The following is an 11,529-nucleotide window of genomic DNA, read 5'->3' as shown; positions in this document are numbered from 1 at the left end:
ACACCCAGTGAAAATAACACATTTATTCAATGAAATCTACCCAATCTAAGTAGGAACAGCAGATTCCTGTGGTTCTTGAGACTTGCCCACCTCTTGCCTGATTCGTCTGCCAACTTAGCACAATGGAAATTCCACCACAAGTCGGCGTGGCCAAGGAGACAGGGCTCCCTCTCCTGCAGGCTCCAAGTTGAGGGCTATGGTCTTCTCCTTGGAGGGGTAGTCGGACAGCATCACTTATCCCCCCCAGCTGTATGCTGCAGAGGCTAAATTTCAAGCAAGCATGACTGAGAGGCTTGGGGCTTCCCTCCTACTCCTAGGCTCCCCTAGAGTGTGAAGGCTCTGCCCAGAGCATGACAGGCCAAGAATATTGGGGCCCTGATCATCCTTGGCACTTTCCAGTCACAGAGCAAACATTTCTTGCTGGGAGAGTTAAGCCAAGAGGACCAGAGACTGTCACCACAGTCCAGCACACAACTCAAAGCAGTGGCCACTCAGAGAAAAGTGGCTCACTCCCTGAGCATGGGCTCAGAAGCTTAGCCCAAGTGGAGAGGCAGGTCATAAGAAGAGAGGTCCGAAGCTTTCCACAAAGGGACTAACATTATTTAGAAAAGGATATGGAGAAATTCATGCCTAAGTGTTCTCTTAAAACCAAATGCGATTTTGTTATCAAGCAATGAATAGGCGGCTGTTCTCTCCAGGAGAGCAATGAGCTAAACTATAAGCCCGTTAATTTACTAGGGAGAATCAGAGAATGACACAGCTAAGAAGAGCCCTCCTGTTTTCCCACCTGTCCTTTTAGAATAAACCTCAAAGACTGGTCTCAACAACTATCCCTAAAAAGAGACAATATTTAATTGACTCAGGCTATAGAGAAAATTATGTTCCAGGGAATTGTCAAAAAAAAAAAAAAAAAGATTAACCACTTGATCATTAGTCAACCTGGACTCAAAACCAATAGAGGCAGACAACTTGACAGAAGGACAAAGGAAAGTGATATTCAGCAAGAGCCCACATCCATACACTACCATCCTAGGGCGGCTGCGTTCCTGTCCATGGCTGTGCATGCTCTTGCAGAAGCGACATCAGATTATCCATACAATGACAGAGGTAGGCATCACTAAAATAATCCCACCAAGTTGCTAAACAAATACACAAGCAGAAGCCATCAATAGCAAGTCCTAGAAGATGTAGTATGATAAGCATCCGAAGTCGCGACAGTGAATTACCTAACATTCTCAGTTTTCACCAAAAAATATGAAATATTTTAAAATAGAAAATGTTACTCATACATGAAGAAGTAGCAGCAAACAGAAACTTCCCATGAAAGAGCCAAATGACAGACTTATTGTAAGATTTCAAAGCAGTCATTATGAGTATAATTTAAAAATTAAAGGAAATTATTCTCGAAGAAGTGAACAAAAGTATGATGATAATGTCTCATCAAATAGAAGATAATACAATGACAGAAAATATAAAAAATAACAAAACAGAAATTTAGGAAAAGAAAAATATAACTGAAATTTTAAAAAATCACTACAGCAGCTCAAGAGTAGTGTTTAACTGGCAGAAGCAAAGATCAATAAACTTGAAAATAGATAAATAAAGACTATAAAATCCAAAGAACCGAGAATAAAAAGAATGAAAGAAAAGAACTAAAGCCTCAGAAAAATGTGGCATACCCTTAAGCAGATAACCAAACATTTAATGAGATTACCTGAAAGGAAGGCAAGAGAAAAAGAAGCAGAAAAAATATTCAAAAAAAATAGCTAACATTTTCTGAAATTTGATGTACAACATAAATCTACACATTCAAGAAGCTCAACAAACTACAAGTAAGAGAAATGTAATGATTTCACACCCAAACTTTTTTTAAAGAAAATATTTAAAGCAGAAAAGATAAGGAACTCATCACGTACCAAGTCTTTTTAATCAAGATTCTTACATGAAAATGAGAGTAAGTTTCTAAAATCACTGTGAAATAAAGACATTCTCAGATAAACAAAACTTAGGGAGTGTGTAACTATATGATCTGCCTTACAAGAAATCCTAAAGGAGGTCCTGCAATCTGAAAGCAAGTGACTCCAGGTAGTAACATAAATTCACATATGTGCTCACACATGCATACACACACACACACACACAGGGCACCGATAAATGTAACAATGAAAAGCAGTATAAGTGCATATTTCTTTTCCTTCATTCTCTTAACTTGTTTATAAAGCAGTTGTATAAAACAACATGTTTATAATTTCATCATTAGGTCTACAATATAGAGAAATGTAATACAGGAATACTTTCTTTTGTTGAGTTTCACTTTTTTGCACTTCACAGACATCTTGGTATTTACACATTGAAGTTTGGTGGCAAGCCGGTGTTGAACAAATCTAATCATTGCTAATTTTCCAGCAGGATGTGCTCGCTTTGTGTTTCTGTGTCACGTTTTGGTAATTCTTGTAAACTTTCCAATTTTTTTCATTATTATTATATCTGTTACGGTGATCTGTGGTCGGTCACCTTTGCTATTGCTATTGTAATTGCTTTGGAGTGCCACCAATTGCCCCCGTATAAGACGGTAAACTTAATCAGTAAATGCTGTGTATGTTCTGACTGCTCTACCAACCAGCTGTTCCCATCTCCCTTCTCCTCGGGTCTCCCTATTCCCTGAAACATTATAATATTGAAATTAGGCCAATTAATAACACTGCAAAGGCCTCTAAGTGTTCATATGAAAGGAAGAGTCAAACATATCTCACTTTAATAAGAAAATAAGTAGGCTTAGTGAAGAAGGCACATTTAAAGTCAAGATAGGCTGAAGGTTATGTTTCTTGTGCCAGTTAGCCAAGTTCTGAATGCAAAGGGAAAGTTCTTGAAGAATATGAAAAGTGTTACTCTAGTGAGCACATGAATGATGAGAAAGCAAAACAGCCTTATTGCTGATACGGACAAAATTATGGGGGTCTGCATAGAAGATCAAAGCAGGCACAACATTCCCCTAAGCCAAAGTCTCACACAAAACCCTGACTCTCTTCAATTCTGTGGAGGCCGAGAGTTGAGGAAGCAGCAGGAGAAAAGTTTAAGTCTAGCAGAGGTTAGTTCATGAGGTTTAATATAAAAGAAGCTGCCTCTATAATGTAAAAGCGTAACGTGAAGCCACAAGCACTGCTGGAGAAGCTGCAGGAAGTTATCCAGTGTATAACTGGATAATTGATGAAGGCGGCTACACTAAATGACAGGTTTTTCATGTAGGCAAAACAGACTTATATATGCTATTGTCATCTTGGACTTTCATAGCTAGAGAGAAGTAAATGACTGGCTACAAAGCTTCAAATGACAGGTTGACTCTCTTGATGGGGGCTAATATAGCTGGTAACTTTAAGTTGAAACCAATGCTCATTTATCATCCTGAAAATCCTAGGATCTTTAAAATGTATGGTAAATCTGTGCTGCCTGTGCTCTATAAATGAAACGACAGAGCCTAGATGACAACACATCTATTTATAATATGGTTTCTTGAATGTTTTAAGCCTTGTATTGAAACCTATTGCTCAGAAAAATAGATATTTTTTCAAAATATTGCTGCTCATTGACAATGCACCTAGTCTCACCTAAGAGCTCTGATGGAGATGTACGAGGAGATTAATGTTTTCATGCCTTATAACACATCCATTCTGCAGCCCATGGATCAAGAACTGATTTTGACTTTCAAGTCTTATTACTTAAGAAATACATTTTGTAAGGTTATAGTTGCCATAGATAGTGATTCTTCTGATGGATCTGGGCAAAGTAAATTGGAAATCTTCTGGAATGGATTCATCATTTTAGATGCCATTAAGAGCATTCATGATTCATGGAAGGAGGTAAAAATATCAGTATTACCAGGAGTTTGAAAGAAGTTGATTCCAACCCTCATGGATAACTTGGAGGAGTTGAAGACTTCAGCAGAAACAACTGCAGATGTGGTAGAAATAGCAAGAGAACTTGAATTAGAAGTGTAACCGAAAGATGTGACTGAATTGCTGAGTCTCATGATGAAACTTGAACACATGAGGAGTTGATTCTCAGGGATGAGCATGGAAAGTGGTTTCCTGAGATGGAATCTACTCCTGGTAAAGATGCTGTGAACATTGTTGAAGTGACAATAATGGGATTAGGATATTATATACAGCTAATTGATAAAGCCAGGCAGGGTTTGAGAGGATGGACCTCAATTTCAAAGAAGTTCTACTACAAGTAAAATACTATCAAACAGCATTGCATACTACAGAGAAATCTTTCATGAAAGGGAGAGTCAATTGATGGGATAAATTTCATTGTTGTCTTATTTTAAGAAATTTCCACAGCCACCTCACCCTTCAGCAATCACCACCCTGATCAGTCAGCAGCCATCAACATCAAAGCAAGATCCTCCACCTGCAAAAAGATTAAGACACACTAAAGGCTTAGATGATCATTAGCATTTTTTAGCAATAAAGTATTTTAAAATTAAGGTACATACATTTTTTATCAAAGTGCTATTGCACACTTAATAGACTACAGTGTAGTTTAAACACAACTCTTATATGCACTGGGAGATAAAATAAAAAGTGTGTCATTTGCCTTATGGCAATATTGCTTTACTGCAGTGGTCTGAAACCAAACCTACAATATCTCTGGGTACGTATGTGTACCTTGCAGTATCAACGTAGAGGACATTAGTGGCACTAAAGTTGAACTAGGGTAAGGAAGTGATACCAAATAGTTACTAGAATCCAAAGGAACAAATGAAGAGAACCAGAAATGGAAAGTAAGAAAGTCAAGACATCACACTCTCTAAGTATGTATTACTAATCTTCCTTCTCACGGTTTTATTTAAAAGGCATAAACTTGTAAAAAAAATAATTATAAGAATGTGTTTTGGGGTTTGCAAAATATATTAAATGTAATATGTACAATGACAACACAAAGGATGGTTAAGAGACACGAAAACTACAGAAGAGTGGTATTTCAGTATTTCACTGGAATCAAGTTAGTATAAATCTAAAATATATTCGGATTATTTAAGAAGGATATGCTACGTGTCCTAGAGCTATCAATAAGATAAAACAAAACATAGTGAAAAAAATGTTAAAATACTAAAATATTAAATATTCATTTTATGCAAAAAAAAAAAAAAAAAAAGCCTGGAAAGGAGGAATAGGGGAGCAAATATACATATATAGAAAACAAAAAGTAAAAGGGCAGGTGTAAATTCAAGCATATAAAGAACATTAAATGTAAATGGATTTAAAAGACGGTGTTGTCAGACTTGATTTTAAAAATCCAATTATATGCTGTCTATAGAAGACATATTGTATCTTTTTATTTTTGGTTGAAAATAAAAGAATGGCAGCCCTTTGGAAGGCCGAGGCGGGCGGGTAATCTGAAATCAGGAGTTCAAGACCAGCCTGACCAATATGATGAAACCCCATCTCTACTAAAATTACAAAAATTAGCAGGGCATGGTGGCATGCACCTGTAATCCCAGCTACTTGGGAGGCTGAGACAGGAGACTCACTTGAACCCGAGAAGTGGGGGTTGCAGTGAGCCGAGATTGCACTATTGCACTACAGTCCGGGCAACAAGCAAAACTCCGTCTCAAAAATAAAATAAAATAAAATGAAATAAAATAAAATAAAACATAAAAGAACAGAAATAATATGTCAGCCAAAGCATCCATGAGATAAGAAAACTGCAGTGGTGGTATTAACATCAGACAAAACGAACTTTAAAACAGATCAAAATGTGTTTAGAAATGAAAAAGAACACTTAGTAATAATAAAAGAATGAATCAGTCAAGAAGAAATATCAATGATAGACATATATGTACCCTAATAACAGAGCTCTAAAATACATGAAAAAAATCTGACGGAAATGAAGGGAAAATAGACAATTCAATAACAATAATTGCAGACTTCAATATCCCACTTTCAGCAATGAATAGGACAACTAAGAAAATATCAAAAAGTGTACAGAGTAATTGAACTGCACCACGAAGCAAGTAGACCTAAGCGATATCTGTGAAACACATCACCCACCAACAGCACAATATACATTCTTCTCAATAGCATATGGAACATTCTCCAGGACAAACCATACAATAGACTAAAAAGCCTCAACATATGAAAAAGAATTAAAATCACGAAAAGTGTACTGATGAAAATGGGATTAAATAATAAATCAGTAACAAAAGCAAATCTGAGCAATCCACACATATGTGTTAAATGAGATACTGCTAAATAACCAAAGAATCAGAAAACAAATCACAATGGAAATTTCAAAATATATATATATATATACTTTTTGAGACACAGTCTTGCTCTGTCGCCCAGTCTAGAGTGGAGTGGCATGATCTCCTGTCACCGCAACCTCCCCCTTCCGGGTTCAAGCGATTCCCCTGCCTCAGCCTCCCGAGTAGCTGAGACTACAGGCGCCTGCCACCACGACCAGCTAATTTTTGTGTTTTTAGTAGAGACGAGGTTTCACCATGTTGTCCAGGTTGGTCTCGATGAAAATACTTTAAAATAAATTAAATGAAGACAACATACGAAAATATGAGATACAGCTAAAGCAGAATTTGGAGGAAATTCTACAGCTGTAAATGCATCTACTAAAGAAAAATAAAGATCTCAAATGAAAGACATAATTTTCCTGCAAAGTCACTGGATAAACAAAAGTAAACTAAATCTAAAGCAAACAAAATGAAGATGATAATAAAGATTAGAGTGGAAAGTAATAAAATTGAAATGAGGAAACAGTAGAAAAAAACCAATGACAAGTTCAACACATTTTGCAAACCTTTAGCAATAATGATCAAGCGAAAAAGAAAAAAGACTCAAATTACTAAAATTAGGAACAAAAGAAGGGGCATTATATTGACTTTATGGAAGTAAAAGAATTACAAGAAAATACTATGAAAAATTGAATGGCAACAAATTAGATAACATGGATGCCTTATGCAAATTCCTAGAAACATACAAACTACCAAAACCAACTCAGTAATAAACATAACATGTAAAGAGATTGAATTTGTAATTTTTAAACTTTCTACAAAGAAAAGCCCAGCTTAAGATGAATCTACTGATGAATTCTACCAAGCACTTAAAAAATAATTAGTACCATTTTTTTTAAATCTTCTAAAACATAAAAGGTAGAAATGCTAACTCACTCTTTGAGACCAGTATTATTCAGATACAAAATCAAATGGAGACCTCACAAGAGAACAAAACTACAGCCTAATGTATTTTACAAATACAGACAAAATTCTCCAAAATAATTTTAAATAGAATCCAGCAACGTACACCATGCCCAAGTGGAATTAATCCTAAGAATGTCAGACGAAGTTAACATTCAGAAATCAAGTAACTGAATAAAGAACAAAAACTACATGATCATCCCAACAGACAAAGAAACAGCACTTGAAAATATCCAACACCTTTTCTTGGTAAGACTTTAGCCAACAAATTAAGAATTGAAGGGAACTTTTACCACCTCGAAAAGGGCATCAATGAAAAACCCACAACTAACATCGTATTTAATGGTGAAAGATGGAAGGATTTCCTACTAAGGTTAAAAACAAGGCAGGGCTGTCCACTCCTGGCACTTCTATGCAATACTGCCCTGATACACACATTTCACACCAACACTAACAAAATCCCAGTTGGATTCTTTGCAGAAATTGACAAGATCTATCCTCCAATTTATATGGAAATCCAAGGGATCTGGAATAGCCAATACGAACTTGAAAAATGAACAAATGTGCAAAACTCATACTTCCAAATTTCAAAACCTGTTAAAAAGCTACAGAAGTCAAAGTGCTTCTTTGCATACTACTACCGAATTTTTTCAGAACAAAGACCTATCAGTGTTCTTCCCTCAGGTGTTATCCATGCAACGATTTTTCAACTAAAGACTTGTAAATGGACATATCATATGGTGAAATTACACTGTGTGTGGTTAGTCACATAAGCGTCTTCTCTCAGTGCTGAATATAAGCACACATTTAGAATAACATTTTTTAAAATGCTTGCTTCAAATTGTACCAGTTTCAACACACAATTCTTAAATACATAGAGAACTAAACTTTGCCTTGCCAGTTGCCTGTTTAATTATCTACAATGGTTTCCAAATGAGTCTACAGCTCAAAATTGGCCTACAGCCTGTTCTTGTACAGCCATTGATCAAAGAATGCTTTTACATGTTTAAAGGGTGAAGAAGTAGAAGAAAACAGAGAAAAAAAAAAAAAAAAAGAGGGAGGAGAGAAAGCAGAAATATAATAATAATAAGCAGCCAAGAACATACATGCCCTGCAAAACCTAAAATGCTTATTTTCTAGCCCTTTGCACGAAACACGGGTCAACTCCTGATGTACACTTGAAGCTATTATTGCTGGTATAAAATGATTGCGAAGAGAGCTCACCTTTCTTTCCTATATTTACGCTCTTTACAAAGTGAATTTGTAACTCTTCCATCAAGAAGTAGTCTATTTTCCAAGCCCTTCACTTTGGTTGTCCTTGTGCTTTTTATTTATTTATTTATTTTAGCCCATAGAATGTGGTGCAATAATGGCATGCCTGTTCTAAGCCTACACTTGAAGAGGTTGTGCACATTTTGGCTCCTTTTCTTGCATCTCATAAGAACAAGCCTGGGCTGGCCTGCTGGAAGGTGAGAAAAGGAGAGTTAAGACACCAGCCTGTTTAAAAATGACCCCAACACACAACAGAGTCTAAGCCATTTCAGCAGACCCACCCTCTACCCAACTTACCAGACCCACAGCTAACTACCCCAGTAGCTTCGTAGCAGAGGAACTGCTCTGCTGCCCATGACCCCACAACCAATCATAAAACATATATTGTTTCACACCTTATAAATTTTGGGATGGGTTGTTGTGCAACAAAACCTAATTGACACACAACTATGAAGTGATGAAAGGGATTAAATGCTGCACACGCTGTATTTTCATAATTGTTCTTGATCAGCATCTTTCAGCAAGCTAGGTACAAGCAAGATGTTTGTAGCAACTTAAATTTCTGCATTTGAGATAATCAGATTCTTGCAATTCAGGGATTAGATTCCTGCAATTTAGTGGGCCAGGCACAGTGGCTCACGCCTGTAAACCCAGCACTTTGGGAGGCCAAGGCAGGTGGATCTCTTGTGGTCAGGAGTTCAAGACCAACCTGTCCAACCTGATGAAACCCGTCTCTTCTAAAAATACAAAATTAGCTGGGCATGGTGGTGTGCACCTGTAATCCCAGCTACTTAGGAGGCTAAGACAGGAGAATCGCTTGAATCCAGGAGGCAGAGGTTGCATTGAGCCAAGATGGTGCCACTGAACTCCAGAACAGAGCGAGGCTCCGTGTCAAAAAACAAACAAACAAACAAAAATTCCCTCAATTTAATCTCCACACCAGTCCCGCTAGTATGTATTATTGTAACCTAGGAAACCTGGGATGAATCACAAGTCTGGGCACAAGGCTCCTAGCACAAGGTGAGTATTTCTTGATGCCCAGCTGTCCCTGTTTCAGGCCTCTGCTCAAATGTCCCCTTTGGCTCTCTCTCTTTACCGTGTTGGGAAGGAGACTCAGTTTAGATCTCAGTGGTCAGGAGCCTGTGAATTAAATGGCAACAAACAGATGAACAGCAGAAAAGGCAAAATTTCTCTGCACACATGTAGCAGCACACCAAAGAAGTGCATCTCTGAACAGCTAGGGGCAGTGGCTTACATAGGAGCTTGATTAAAGAAGGGAGGGCAGGGAGGGTTAGGGAAAGAATGGAAGGTTCTGCTGAGGTTGGCTGACACCGACACCATTGACTTGAAATGCCATGATGCTAAAGGTCTCAGTTGTCTCCCTGACTGGAAACCCTGGATTCGGGTTTTACGGCAGCTGAATTCTCTGGAGTCTCTGCTTTAGTCTGATAAGAGAAGTTCAGTTAAGATCTCTTTCTACATCTGCTGTAACCATTGTTAGTCCCTTCAACAACATGTTATGAATTGAACTGTGTCCCCCACAAATCAGTGTTGAAGTCCTAACCCCTAGTACTTCAGAATGAGACTTTATTTGAAAATAGAGTCATTTCAGATATAACTTGTTTAAATGAGGTGGTAAGGGGGGCCCCTATCCAGAGTAACTGGAGTCATTATTAGAACATAGCCATGTGAAGACAGATACACTCAAAGATTGCCCTGTGACCAGGAAGGCAGAGGACCGCCACGCAGCTGCAAGCCGGGACCACCAAAACATGACTGGCCGGCCCCCAGAAGCTAGGAGGAGGCAAGGAAGCTTTCAGAGGAAGCACTGTCCTGACAACACCTTGATTTCGGACTTCCAGTTTTCAGAACTGTGAGACAATACATTTCTGTTGCTTTAAGCCAGCCAGTTTTTGTACCTTATTATGGCAGCCCTCCCTGCAGCATGTCAACTACCCTAGATTAATTACATCCTGGGTGTGCCTGGTTGGTGGTTGTGACTCAGATGTAAGCTCTGATTGAGGACAGGGGCTCTTTGGGCAACACATAGAAAAGAGCCTAGCTTATAACAAAATGGCAAACGCTGTTGAACATGTAGTAAGCACCATGCTCTACCTCAAAGGGCACTACATGTATTAAATCATCAATTTGCACAATGCCCCCCGCCCCCGAGAAAAGTACCATTTTAATCCCGATTTTCATGGAGGATTAGACTGAGGACTCAGGTGGCTTGTTTACAGTCACACAGCCAGTAGAGGGGCGAAGCTGAGATACAAACCCAGCAGTCAGACAGTGCAGCCCTGGCGAGCAAGAGGATACACGGGGCTCTCAAGCACACCCCCCTTTCCCCGACGCTCACAGCCACTCTTCATATCTCCACCGTCTTTTGTGTCCCCTGTGCCATTCTCAGAATCTGCCCCTTTTGAGCGTTTTTTCATTTATTCGGCAGCTTCACTTCCATCTTATTACAGGTTGGACCAGGACTCATCTCCTAGGAGACAGCAAGTGATTCTGTGCGGTTTATCATTGCTTTATACACTTCAGATACTTTTTTTCATTTCATGTTATTGAATTCTGGGTGTTCCTAAAGTTGGACATTTATCTACAGAATGTGGCAGCCTTTTTGTATATCCACCCATTTGTTATAATCTCCCAAATAAGAACTTTTATTAACTTTTTACCTTATCTCCTCTATTTAAACTAGTTTTGCTAGGCATGCTGAAGGATGCCCCACATTTATGACCAAAAGCTTCATCTTACTAATCTTCCTCTGCTGCGGGAAAGGGCTCCGGCAGATATTTCCCACCTTCCAACTTCCCCACCCCAGCCGATGGGACAGGGCCCATGACTCTTAATGGCTAGCAAAGTCAGTGTTTCAGAGAATTCTACCAGATTCATACTTGCAGAGGATGAATTATACAGAAGTATTAACCCACTTCTGCCTCCTTCATTCCGGGATTTCATGACAAAAGAAAAAAAAAAAGTAGAAAAGAAGGAAGAAATGTCATAATTAATTGAATTTTTTTTTTTTTTTTTTTTTTTTTTTT

This window comes from Rhinopithecus bieti, unplaced genomic scaffold (genome assembly GCF_001698545.2).
Source record: "Rhinopithecus bieti isolate Rb0 unplaced genomic scaffold, ASM169854v2 scaffold_16180, whole genome shotgun sequence".
NCBI lineage: Eukaryota > Metazoa > Chordata > Mammalia > Primates > Cercopithecidae > Rhinopithecus > Rhinopithecus bieti.
The sequence above is the reverse complement of the archived record's forward strand: the minus strand, read 5'-3'. Positions refer to the sequence as shown.